This window comes from Microcaecilia unicolor, chromosome 2, assembly GCF_901765095.1.
Source record: "Microcaecilia unicolor chromosome 2, aMicUni1.1, whole genome shotgun sequence".
Lineage (NCBI taxonomy): Eukaryota > Metazoa > Chordata > Amphibia > Gymnophiona > Siphonopidae > Microcaecilia > Microcaecilia unicolor.
The window spans coordinates 136,594,855-136,608,792 of NC_044032.1; the positions used below are offsets into that span (position 1 = coordinate 136,594,855).

Below are 13,938 nucleotides of genomic sequence, written 5' to 3' on the forward strand. Positions count from 1 at the left end.
TGCCGGCTTCCTGCTTTTAATATACCGAAAACATTTTTTACTATGTTTTTTTGCCTCTAATGCTATCTTTTTTTCGTAATCCCTCTTGGCCTTCTTTATCTGCACCTTGCATTTGCTTTGACACTCCTTATGCTGCTTCTTGTTATTTTCAGACGGTTCCTTCTTCCATTTTCTGAAGGCGTTTCTTTTAGCCCTAATAGCTTCCTTCACCTCACTTTTCAACCAGGCCAGCTGTCTTTTAGACTTCCGTCTTTCTTTTCTAATTTGCGGAATATGTATGGCCTGGGCCTCCAGGATGGTATTTTTGAACAACGTCCATGCCTGTTGTACAGTTTTTACTCTCTCAGTTGCCCCCCTAAGTTTTTTTTTTTTTACCGTTCTTCTCATTTTATCATAGTCTCCTTTTTTAAAGTTAAACGCTAACGTATTTGACTTTCTGTGTGCAGTTACTTCAAGGTCGATATCAAAACTGATCATATTATGATCACTGTTATCAAGCAGCCCCAGTACCATAACGTTCCTCACCAGATCATGCGCTCCACTAAGGACCAAGTCTAGAATTTTTCCTTCTCTCGTCGGCTCCTGCACCAGCTGCTCCATAAAGCTGTCCTTGATTTCATCAAGGAACTGTACCTCTGTAGCGTGTCCCAATGTTACATTTACCCAGTCTATATTTGGATAATTGAAGTCACCCATTATTATCACATTGCCCATTTTGTTCGCGCCTCTGATTTCTTTCATCATTTCTGCGTCTACCTGCTCATCCGGGCGAGGCGGACGGTAGTACACTCCTATCACCGTTTTTTTCCCCTTTTATACATGGAATTTCAACCCACAATGATTCAAAGGTGTGATTTGTGTCCTGCTGAATTTGTAATCTATCTGAGTCAAGGCTCTCGTTAATATACAATGCTACTCCTCCACCAGTCCGGTCCACCCTATCACTACGATATACTTTGTACCCCGGTATGACAGTGTCCCACTGGTTATCCTCCTTCCACCAGGTCTCAGTATTGCCTATTATATCCAATTTTTCATTTCGTGCAATATATTCCAACTCTCCCATCTTATTTCTTAGACTCCTAGCATTTGCATATAGACATTTCAGAGTATGTTTGTTGTTCCTATTTGCATGATGCTTAGTACCTGACACTATTGATTTGCCATCTTTTGTCTGATCTTTAGTTGTATTTAAGGGCACCTGGCCTACCACGGTCTGTTGTGCAACCTCACTATCCAGAAACCCTATCTTCCCTGCTTGTGAGGTATCTTTGCAAGATACCTTTTCCCGAACCATGCGCTTTTGAGCGACTGTCGGCCTTCCCCCCATTTCTAGTTTAAAAGCTGCTCTATCTCCTTTATAAATGCAGACGCCAGCAGCCTGGTCCCACCCTGGTTAAGGTGGAGCCCATCCTTTCGGAATAGGCCCCCCCTTCCTCAGAATGTTGCCCAGTTCCTAACAAATCTAAAACCCTCCTCCCTGCACCATCGTCTCATCCACGCATTGAAACTCCGGAGCTCTGCCTGTCTCTTGGGCCCTGCGCGTGGAACAGGTAGCATTTCAGAAAATGCTACCCTAGAGGATCTGGATTTGATTTTTCTACCTAAGAGCCTAAATTTGGCTTCCAGAACCTCTCTCCCACATTTTCCTATGTCATTGGTACCCACATGTACCAAGACAGCCGACTCCTCCCCAGCACTATCTAGAATCCTATCTAGGTGACGCGTGAGGTCCGCCACCTTCGCACCAGGCAGGCAAGTCACCAGGCGATCCTCACCTCCACCAGCCACCCAGCTATCTATATGCCTAATGATCAAATCACCAACTACAACAGCTGTCCTTACCTTTCCTTCCCGGGCAGCACTTGGAGACATATCCTCGGTGCGAAAGGATAGTACATCCCCTGGTGGGCAGGTCCTGGCTACAGGAGTACTTCCTACTTCACCAGGGTGATGCTGTCCTTCTAGGAGACCTCCCTCCTCCAAGGTAGCACAAGGGCTACTAGACTGGAGGTGGGACTTCTCTACAACATCCCTGTAGGTCTCCTCTATGTTCCTCTCTGTCTCCCTCAGCTCCACCAAGTCTGCTACTCTAGCCCAGGGGGCGTATCTGCGTGGGGCCTCAGGGGCCTGGGCCCCCGCAGATTTTGCCCTGGACCCCCCTACCGCCATCAACCCTCCCCCGCTGCCGTTCTTACTTTTGCTGGCGGGGGACCCCAACCCCCGCCAGCCGAGGTCTGCTTCCACCTGCCGCTGCCGTAAAAACTTCTTCTTCAGCCGGCGGGGGACCCCAAACCCCCGCCAGCCGCCCCGCGGTGTTTAAAATTCATCTTCGGCCTCCGTGGCCGTGCTGCTGTGATAGGCGCTGTTGAAATCCACTTCGGAGTCTGACGTCGTTGTACGTTGTACGTGCTGCGACGTCAGACTCCGAAGTGGATTTCAACAGCGCCTATCACAGCAGCACGGCCATGGAGGCCGAAGATGAATTTTAAACACCGCGGGGCGGCTGGCGGGGGTTTGGGGTCCCCCGCCGGCTGAAGAAGAAGTTTTTACGGCAGTGGCAGGTGGAAGCAGACCTCGGCTGGCGGGGGTTGGGGTCCCCCGCCAGCAAAAGTAAGAACGGCAGCGGGGGAGGGTTGGCGGCGGGAGGGGGGTGTCATTGGTGGCGGTGGGGGCTCGGCGGTGGGGGCTCGGCGGCGGCGGGGGGGGGCTAAAATGTGCCCCCTCCCTCTGGCTCTGGCCCCCCCTACCGCCGGAGTCCAGATACGCCCCTGCTCTAGCCTCAAGAGAACGGACACGTTCTCTAAGAGCTAGGAGCTATTTGCATCGGGCGCAAACATATGACATCTCACCAACTGGGAGATAATCATACATGTGACATCCAATGCAAAAGACATGTAATCAAGTTGCCTTTCTCAAGTTTTCCTTTGTTAATGGGTTGCTAACACTACAGGATATCTTTTGTAGTGGTGTGTAAAGGCAAATATTATTTGGTTCACTTTCTGATCTTTATCATATTCTCAGGTGTTTTTTTTTTTTGCTTTGTTTCAGAAATTCATTTTATCAAACAACAACAACAAACAAATAATATGCAGTAGAACATCAATCTACAGTATGTGGACTGATTCATAGATTAGTGCACATTAAATTGGTTTTGCACACACTAAGGAATATATTTTAGAAACATCTCCACATATAAAGAGCTTCATGAACACATGTAGATTGCCAGGTGCTGGGAAGCTTGCCAGGTGCCCTTGGCCTGGATTGGCCGCTGTCATGGATAGGATGCTGGGCTCGATGGACCCTTGGTCTTTTCCCAGTGTGGCATTACTTATGTACTGGTGACTGTCAACATCTGCCCTCTACCTATGGAGCTCTATACCACAAAGAGATATCAAGGAAGCATGATTGGGTCAAGGATAGGGCATGGTTTGGGCAGGTCCGAAATATGAAGTGTATTCCCCATTTTACAAGGGACATTGGCACCAAACATTTTCTCTGTCAGCTTGTATACCTGCTCTGAAGCATGCATAAGTGCCAGCTTGACGGGGCAAAGGCTAAGGCCAACTACCCCCCCCCCCCCCTCATCCAGCACCACCTCTAAGAAAATCACTATCCTCCTGTTCCAGATCAACACCATCCCAATTTGATGAACCCCCTTGTGACATTCCAGTATATCTTAATCTTCATCTCTAGGCAGAGATGGACTGACAGTGATCTTGGCCCTCGGGCAAAAATGGTCATGAGCCCTCAACCACCTATCAATAGTGATTAAATGAGATAGAAGGTTAGGGCACAGTGGGCCCTCCTTCTGTTGTGGGCCCTTGGGCACTGCCCTTTGGTCCCAATGGTCAGTCCGCCCCTGCCTCTAGAACTCCTCCTTCCCACAGTCTGGGATTACCGCCAAGTAAAATGTATTTCTATTGCTTCTTCATAAACCAGTCAAATGCCTTTAGCTACCAGACACTATTGTGAGCATCACACACACAGGATCTGCTGACTCTGGAAACCATTTCTCTCCTGGACTCCACTCCTAGGGCTTCTTCTTACTCCTGCTACTTCTCTTCCAGGATTAGAAAAATCTTTTTTGTTTCTGCTTTTCCCAGAGGCCTTCTTCTCCCAGTGACTCCATACTATAATTATTTGGTGATGGCATATTGACTTAGGTAAGCCAAAGCACATTGACCCTGTGGTACAGAAACATGTCTATGAGCTGAGATTTCCCTCACATTTAGTGGGGATTCCTCCTATCATCACCACACTAGTGAGGAAGCTCTCAAACTCTGGAAAGTGCTGCATTTTAGAAAACATTACTTGCTGCATCTGGCACACTCACTATAAGGGCAATTCTGTAAGGGGCACTTTTACTAAGTTGTGGTAAAAGGGGCCCTGCACAAATGGTGGTGGCCATTTTTGCCACACACCACTGCCCCTTTTACTGCGGAGAGTAAAAAAGCCGAAAAGAGACAAAGCCATGTGGTAAGTTCTTGCCGCGCAACCATTTCGGAGGGGGGGGGGGCACTTACCACCACCCACTGAGGTGGCAGTTAAGGCTCCCACGCTAACCTAGCAGTAACCTGGCCGCATGCAGTGCTGCCTGATTACTGCCGGGTAAAACCTGTGGAAATATTTTTTAAATATTTCCATTAGTGCCAGAAATGAGGCACGCTGGAGGTAGAACTACTGCCAGCACCCATATTATGCTGGCAGTAGTTCTAGATTATCGCAAGGCAATCCTTTAGTAAAAGGCCCTAAACTAGGTCTTTACATTTACACACCCATTGTGAATGCAAATATTTACAATGCTAGCATATTCACGTGTAGGTGCACACATTCGCTTGTTTAAGCCATTATGCTGTCTAAGTGCTATTCTGTAAATGCACAAATAAATACATAAGTATTGTAATACTGGGACAGACCGAAGGTGCATCAAGCCCAGCATGATGTTTCCAACAGTGGCCAGTCCAGGTCACAAGTACCTGGCAAGATCCCAAAACAGGACAATACATTTTGTGCTACTTATCCTCGAAATAAGCAGTGGATTTTCCCCATTTTAATAATGGTCTATGGACTTTTCCTTTTGGGAAGCCATCCAAACCTTTGTTAAACCCCGCTAAGCTAAATGCTTTTACTACATTCTCTGGCAATGAATTCCAGAGTTTAACTACACGTTGAGTGACAAAAAACTTTCTCTGATTCGTTTAAAATTTACTACTTTGTAGCTTCATTGTAAAATGTTCATTTGCAAGGAGGGCATATGCACGGGTGGACGTAGGTTTGGCTGCCACTTATGCAGGTAACATATGTTATTTATTAATTTATTGTAAGCATTTGTTATACCACCATTCACTGTATATAGCAGAGTGGTTTACATCACCAATAAAACTGTACATAAAAACAGAACAATTTAGAATTCTTACAGAACATACAATAAAAAAGCATGAGTAGGGATATGTATAGAACAACAGTTCAATCCATAAACAATATCACTATGATACAAAAGTAACGGCAATAATAAAAAATCATTGCAAATAATATATACTTCCCAACCCATCTAATTTTAATATAACCCAGTGATTCCCAAATGTAGTCCTGGATGCACCTCGCCAGTCAGATTTTCAGGATATCCACAATGAATATTCATTAGATTGATTTCCATACAGTATGCAAATCTCTCTCATGTATATTCATTGTGGATATCCTCAAAAACTTTCCAAAAATACTAGAACTAGGAGGCACGCAATGAAGCTACAAAGTAATAAATTTAAAACAAATCGGAGAAAACATTTCTTCACTCAACGTGTAATTAAACTCTGGAATTCGTTGCCAGAGATTGTGGTAAAAGAAGGTAGCTTAGTGGGTTTTAAAAAAGATTTTTATAGCTTCCTAAAAGAAAAGTCCATAAGCCGTTATTAAGATGGACTTGGGGAAAATCCACTACTTATTTCTAGAATAAGCGGTATAAAATGTATTGTACTTTTTTGGGATCTTGTCAGGTACTTGAAACCTGGATTGGCCACTGTTGGAGACAGGATGCTGGACTTCATGGACCTTGTCCTTCTGTCTGTCCCAGTATGGCAACGCTTATGTTCTTATGTTCAGATTTAAATTTCTTATAAGAGACCTCTTCATGAAGTTCTGAAGGAAGAGAATTCCAAAGAGTTGGTGCTATACAGCTAAAGGCAGTGTTATATGATGTATTTAGCCAAAGCCTCTTATGAGTTGGTATAATCAAGTAATTTCTCTGAGAAGACCCAGAGTATGAAAAGGGGCATATGGAATCAAAACTGAATGAAGATACTGTAAACTACATGAGTTCCTGCCACAGTTACCCCTAATTCTATAAAACCTGTGTGCACAATTTAATTGAGTAACAAGCCAATTAGTGCCAATCATTGGCTTTTTAACAATTATTGACACTAATTAAATTTAATTGAACTTTACGTGCATAAATATAGGCATAGGATCTGCACCTAAATTTTACGCACAATTGGATAAAGGGGTGCCAAAATGGGAGGGGCATGGGAGGAATAGTATGTTCAGTGCTTTTTTTTTTGTAGGGAAAAAGGAACCGGTACTCATTATTGGTGGGGTCACCATCTATGGCTCTGCTCCTATGGTAGCCACATCCACAGTAGCCACACCTCTTATGCCAGCCATGGCGCATATCAGCAGTATCATTGAAAATACTATACCAGTATAGGAGAAAAAAATAACTTCTATTAACTGTTACAGCTCTAGTATACCCAGTGCAAAATAAGACAGCTGATATAAATTCTCAATTTGGACATCTTCCAAATACTAAAATGAAAATAAAATGATTTTTTTCTACCTTTGTTGTCTGGTGACTTTGTTTTTCTGATCATTTTGGTCTCAGTCTCTGATTCTGCTGCTCTCTATCTGTTCCCTTAACTCAGTTTCCAGGGCTTCCTTCCCATTTATTTCTTTACTTCCCTCCTTTCTTCTTCATTTCTTCCCTATATCCATAGGTAAAAGCTGGGTCCTCTGCAGACTTGACTGGAGGAGGTATAGAGTGGATCCAGCTTTTCCCTATTTTATTCATCCGTGTGCAATTTTTCTCCTCTTTTCCCTTTCCTTCATCTTGTCAGTATGTATCTCCTTCCTCTTTCCATCCACGTCCAGCATTTTTCCTCTCCCCCTTCATCCATGTCCAGCATTTCTCCTCCTCTCCATCCATGTTCATCTCACTTCCTCTCTCTTCCCTCCCCTCCATCCATGTCCAGAATTTCTCCTCTCTCCCCTAAATCCATATGCATCTCCTCCTCTGTCTTCCCTCCCCTCCATCCATGTTCAGCATTTGTCCTCTCCCCCTCCACCCCATCCATGTGCATCTACTTCCTCTGTTTTCCCCCCTTCCATCCATGTCCAGTATTTCATCTCTCCCCCTTCCCCTCCAACTGTGTGTATCTCCTTCCTCTGTGTTTCCTTCCCTTCAACATTTCTCCTGTCTTCCCTGCCCTCCACTCCATCCATGTCCAGCATTTATCTTCTCTCCCCTCCATCCATGTGCATCTCCTTTCTCTCTTCCCTCTCCTCCATCCATTTCCAGCATTTCTCCTACCGTTCCCTCCATCCATCCATGTCCTGCAACTCTGCTCTATCCCCTGCCCTCCCTTCCCATCCATGTCCAGATTCTCCTCTGACTTCCCCTCTGTGTCCAGCGATTCTCCTTTGCCCCTATCCTCCCCCCAACCATCTCCAGTGATTGTCCTCTGTCCCCTTCCCTCCATGTCTAGTGATTCTCCTATGCCCTCCCCTCCCATCTATGTTCAGCGATTTCTCCTCTCTCCCCTGCCCTCCCCTCCCATCCATGTGCAGCAATTCTCCTTTGCCCCTATCCTCCCCTCCATGTCCAGTAAATCGCCCCAGCCTCCACCTGCCCCCCTTTTAAGCCCCCATCAAGTTCCAGTACCCCAGCCCCACCTGTCTGACCTTAACTCCCCAACAGCTCTGCTTTCTGTTCCTGCCATCCCGTGACGCGTTTAAATCATTTATTTTTTTTAACCTAAATTCGCAGTGCCGGCGTTAGTGAAAGGATCAGGCTCGCCTCCTCCAGCCTTCCCTTCGTTCCCTCTCAGTGTCCTGCCTTCCTGTGACATAGTTTCCTGTGTCCACGAGGGCGGGAAACCGAGAGGGAATGAAGAGAAGGCTGGAGGAGGTGAGCCTGGTCTTTTCACTAACGCCGGCACAGCAACTTGAGTAAAAAAAAAAGGAAAAGATTTAAATGTGTCGTGGGTGGCAGGAACAGAAAGCAGAGCTGGGGAGCTAAAGGCGGGCAGGTGAGCTGGCCCTAGGAAATAAAATGTGCCGGTACGCCGTAACGTCGCGTACTGGCACAAAAAAAGCACTGGCATGTTCCTACCATTTATGTGCATTGTTATAGAATAAGGTGGAATGAATATGCACTTAATTTAAGTGCATACATTTGCATCATGTTTCAATTGATGCAAATGTCCAAGCCTAAAGTTAGGCATGACTCCCAGGCATAAGTACTATTCTATAAACCGTGCCTAACTTTAATCATGGCTTATAGAATAGCATTTTTTCAGTGCCAAGTTTTTTGGAACCATATATAGAATCTACCCTTAGGATCTATGGCTGGTGTAAGCATGGGCACCTAAATGTTATACTAGACTCCTGGATTCTGTTACAGAATAAGATCCTACCACCTTCCGTAACGGCACCTAAATGAAGGCACTCAGTTATAGAATTGCCCCCTATAAGTATTCACACAAAACTGAAAAATAAACTTGCAGAGCTTTTGTTAGTAATATGCAATTTATATTTCAAATCAAGCAGGATATCGGAAGCTTGAAGGGTGGCCAATGTAACGCCAATTTTTAAAAAGGGTTCCACAGATCAGTGTTTCCCCAAGTCCGGTCCTTGAGTACCCTTTGCCAGTCAGGTTTTCAGGATATCCACAATAAATATGCATGAACTTGATTTGCATGCACTGCCTCCATTATATGCAACTCTCTTTCATGCATATTTATTGTGGCTATCCTGAAAACTTGACTGGAAAGGGGTACTCCAGGACCGGACTTGGGAAACACTGCCATAGATGAACCAGAAAATTATAGCCCAACATGCCTGATGTCGATGTCAGGCAAAATGGTAGAGAGTATTATAAAGAACAAAACTACTGAGCATATACATAAGCATGGATTAATGAGAAAAGGCCAGAATAGATTTAGTCAAGGGAAATCTTGTCTTACCAATCTATTACATTTCTTTAAAGGGGTAAATAAACATGTGAATAAAGGTGAGCCGGTCAATATTGCGTATCTGGATTTTCAAGAGGCATTTGACAAAGTAACTCATGAATGACTCCTAAGGAAATTGGAAAGTTAAGGGATAGGAAGTGATGTCCTACTGAGGATTAAAAACTGGTTAAAGATAGAAAACAGAGAGTAGGGTTAAATGGTCAGTATTCTTAATGGAGAAGTGTAGATAGTTTGGTTCCCCAGGGGTATGCCCTGGGACTGCTGATTTTTAACATATTTATAAATGATCTAGAGATGGGAATAACTAGTGAGGTAATTAAATTTGCTGATGAGCCAAAGTTCTTCAATGTTATTAAATTGCAAGAGCAATGTGAAAAACTGCAAGAGGACTTTACAAGACTGGGAGACTGGGCATCCAAATGCCAGATGACATTTAATGTGAGCAACTGCAATGTGGGAAAGAGGAACCCAAACTATTGTATATGATGCAAGGTTCCACATTAAGGGATATGTTTACTAAAGTGTGATAACATTTCTAACGTGCCTTTAAAGTTAAGGCCCGTTAAACGCTAATGCACCTATACATTTCTATGGGCATGTTAGCGTTTAATGCACTTAAACCATTTACGCATGTTAAAAATGCTAATGTGCCTATAGCACATCTTAGTAAACATAGGCGCAGGAGTCTCCACCCAGGAAAAGGATCTAGGAGTCATCATTGATAGTACATTGAAACTCTCTGCTCAGTGTGCAGAAGCAGCTAAGAAAACAAATAGAATGTTAGGAACTATTAGGAAAGGAATGTAAAACAAAGTGTTATAATATCCTCATATCGCTCCATGGTGCAACTGCACCTTGAACAATGTGTGCAATTCTGGTCACTGCATCTCAAAAAAGATATACAGGCTCATTTTTGAAAGAGAAGGACACCCATCTTTTGACACAAATCGGAAGATGGGCATCCTTCTCCCAGGGTCGTCCAAATCGGTATAATCGAAAGCTGATTTTGGACATCCCCAACTGCTTTCCGTCTCAGGGATGGCCAAAGTTCAAGGGGGCATATTGGAGGTGTAGCGAAGGCTGGACTTGGGCGTGCCTAACACATGGACATCCTTGACCCATAATGAAAAAAAAGGGCGTCCCTGACGAGCACTTGGACGACTGTACCTGGTCGCGTTTTTCTTACGACCAAGACACAAAAAGGTGTCCGAAATGACCAGATGACCACCGAAGAGAATTGGGGATGACCTCCCCTTACTCCCCCAGTGGTCACTAACCCCCTCCCACTCTCAAAAAATATCTTTCAAAATATTTTTTTGCCAGCCTCAGATGTCATACTCAGCTCCATCACAGCAGTATGCAAGTCCCTAGAGCAGTTTTAGTGGGTGCAGTGCACTTCAGGCAGATGGACCCAGGCCCATCTCCCCCCACCTGTTATGTCTGTGGAGGAAACAGCAAGCCATCCAAAACCCACCAAAAACCCACTGTACCCACATCTATGTGCCCCCTTCACCTGTAAGGGCTATGATAGTGGTGTACAGTTGGGGCAGTGGGTTGGGGGGGGGGGGGGTTGGGGGGCTCAGCAGACAAGGTAAGTGAGCTATGTTCCTGGAAGCATTTTATGAAGTCCACTGCAGTGCCCCCTAGGGTGCCAGGTTGGTGTCCTGGAATGTCAAGAGGACCAGTGCACTAGAAATGCTGGCTCCTCCCACAACCAAAGGGCTTGCATTTGGTCATTTCTGAGATGGGTGTCCTTGGTTTCCATTATCGCTGAAAATCAGAAACAACCAAGCCTAGGGAAGACCATCTGTAAGGACCAGGGCCGCCGAGAGCCAGAGCCAGGCCCGGGACAAGGCCGCCCCTGGGCCCCCCCCCCCCACCCGAGGTCATCGTCATCGCCGCCGAGCCCCCCCCCCCACCCGAGGTCACTGCCCCCCCCACCCTCTACCGGGCCGGGCCCTGCACTAACCTTAAACGCCTCCTTTCAGCACGTTTGCAGCAAGCAGCAGCAGGGCAGACCTCGCCTTCCTTCCGTGCCCCCCCTCGCGGAAGTTACGTCAGGCGAGGGCGGGACATGGAAGGAAGGAGTGGCCTGCCCTGCTGCTGCTTGCTGCGAACGTGGTGAAAGGAGGCATTTAAGGTTAGTGCTGGGAGCGACGGAGGGAGGGCGGGTCGGACTGCGGTGTCGCCGGGCCCCCTCCAGAGGCCCGGGGACTTTTGTCCCCCCTGTCCTCCCCTCTCGGCGGCTCTGCTAAGGACAACCAAAAATTCAAGATTTTGGTGTCCCCGACCGTATTATCAAAACGAAAGATGGTTGTCCATCTTGTTTCGATAATACGGGTTTCCCCGCCCCTCCATCGGGACATTTTGCGAGGACGTTCTCAATAAAACGTGGGCGTCCCTTTCGATTATGCCCTTCATAGCGAAATTTTAAAATATACAGAGAAGGGCGACAAAAATTATAAAGAGGATGGGACAACTTCCTTATGAGGAAAGGCTACAGAGACAAGAGCTCTTCAGTTTGGAGAAGAGATGGAAGAGACTTTGTAGAAGTCTATAAAATACTGAGTGGAGTGGAAATGGTAGATGTGAATTGCTTGTTTACTCTTTCTAAAAATACAAGACTAGGGGTCATGCAATGAAACTACTAAGTAGTAAATTTAGAACCAATTGGAGAAAATATTTCTTCACTCAACGTGTAACTAAACTCTATAATTTACTGCCAAAGAATGTGGTAAAGGCAGTTATCTTAGCAGGGTTTAAAAATGTTTGGATAATTTCCTACAAGAAAAGTCCATTAGCCATTATTAGGATGGACTTGGGAACATCCACGGCTTATTTCTAGAATAAGCAGCATACAATTTTTTGTTTTATTTCTTTATTTAAAATAGTTATAACCTGCTCAATCCCACAGTTCGGGGATCTTGTCAGGCAGTGGCGTTCCTAGGGGGGCGGACATCCGGGGCGGCGCCCCGCCCCCCGGGTGCAGCACCCCCCCCCCCCCCGATGCAGTGCGGACCCCCCCGGGTGCACGCCGCTGGGGGGGTGCCGCAGCGCGCGCCTGCTCAGAGTTCCCTGACTTCGCGCGTTCGCTGCAGCTCCCTCTGACCCGGAACGCGCAAAGAAGTCAGCGAACTCAGTGGCGTGCACCCGGGGCGGACTGCCCCCACCGTCCCCCCCCCTTGGTACGCCACTGTTGTCAGGTACTTGTGACTTGGATTGGCCACTGTTGGAAACAGGATACCGGGTTTGATGAACCTTCAGTCTGCCCAAATATGGCATCTATGGGGTCAGACTAGACTGAGAAGTGGTGAAAGGAATGACAAACCAATTAAATCCAGTAGTGATTATGATATAGAATTATCAAGCACCATCTATGTAATCCTGAAAACAATCCTTACCTGATGTAGGCCACCAGTTGCTTTGGTTCCAATTATTACTTGTAATAATTTTAGTGAAATATACATGAAATCACTAGAGCTGTGGAAGATTAGTCCTGTAATCAGCAATTGGTTTCTGCACTACAAATGATTTCATGAAATGAACTATACATTGGCCTGGTGGTTCAGTGGCCATATCGAAGTTTCAGGTTCAATTCTAGGGTCTAGCTTCTGTTCTTCAGACCAACCAGACCTGGAGATGCTGCAGAGGTGGAGCTCACAGCCTCCCAGAGGAATGGCCAGTTCATTATTGACTCCGTTATTCATTGTAAATATTGTACACTGCATAGGATAGTCTCCAGCTCAAAGAATTGGTATGTAAGGAAATGCCTCATTATAAAGAGATTCCCATTCCCGTTGAGCTTACAAAGAACAGAGTATTAAACTTACCAATGCTGAAACCTACTGACCAGACTCAGAGTGACCATGTACTAGGGTCCTCAGGGAGCCACCATTTGCAGGGCCTGACCAAAGGTTATCACTGCGATGACTTAGCTGGAGAGTTATAAAATAAAGGACAAGCCTTTGGTAGTTATGATTGGACTATGCTATCGTGAGCCTTCAATATATGTCGGTTCTACTGAGCTGCAAGTTCCAAAGGAACAGAAGAAACATACTGCATAAATTTGACTTCCTTAGAAGAAATGAATGATGGAAGCACTTCCCACTTTCAAACCATAATTGCCAATACTTTTAAATGAAAAAGTAAAACAGTCTCCCCAAAGCATGTTTTACCATTTTCCTACTAGTGAGAGATTTTTGGATTTACACAATAGCCTGTATTTCAGCCTACTCTTGAAATTACCCTATCTCTTTGTCATTAAAAGAGTCAAACTGTCCTATGGATCATCAAGCAAGGCCCAATTAGAAAAAAAATGCCTCTTTAATTATTGCTACATATGCCGGTTTCCACTCTCCCTGGAACATTTGTTTACTGTCTGCAAGTTGGAGCAGATGCATGGAACAGTCAGCCCAGTGACATTATGGGATGATTTTCAAGTCTGTCTCTCCAAAAACTTTAATAGCCTGCCTTTTCGTGACTGCACTCATGTGAAATCATTCTCATGAAGCCACAGGACTTCAAATAAAAATAACAATTTTTTAAATAATTATGATAGGCTCTTTCTAGCTGTTCCTTGAGCTCCCTTTACTAGTTTCTATAAAATGCAAGGGAGGAGAGCACAGTTTGAAAAACAAAAACTTTTAATATGCACATATTAAACATTAGCGAGAACAATATTATCTTATATAAC

General features: G+C 45.3%; 1 protein-coding gene across 1 annotated transcript in view; it reads right to left on the reverse strand.

Moving 5' to 3' along the window:
• EDIL3 (EGF like repeats and discoidin domains 3) overlaps positions 1-13,938 on the reverse strand; it is a 346,239-nt gene that overhangs the window by 18,549 nt on the left and 313,752 nt on the right. The window lies entirely within an intron of this gene.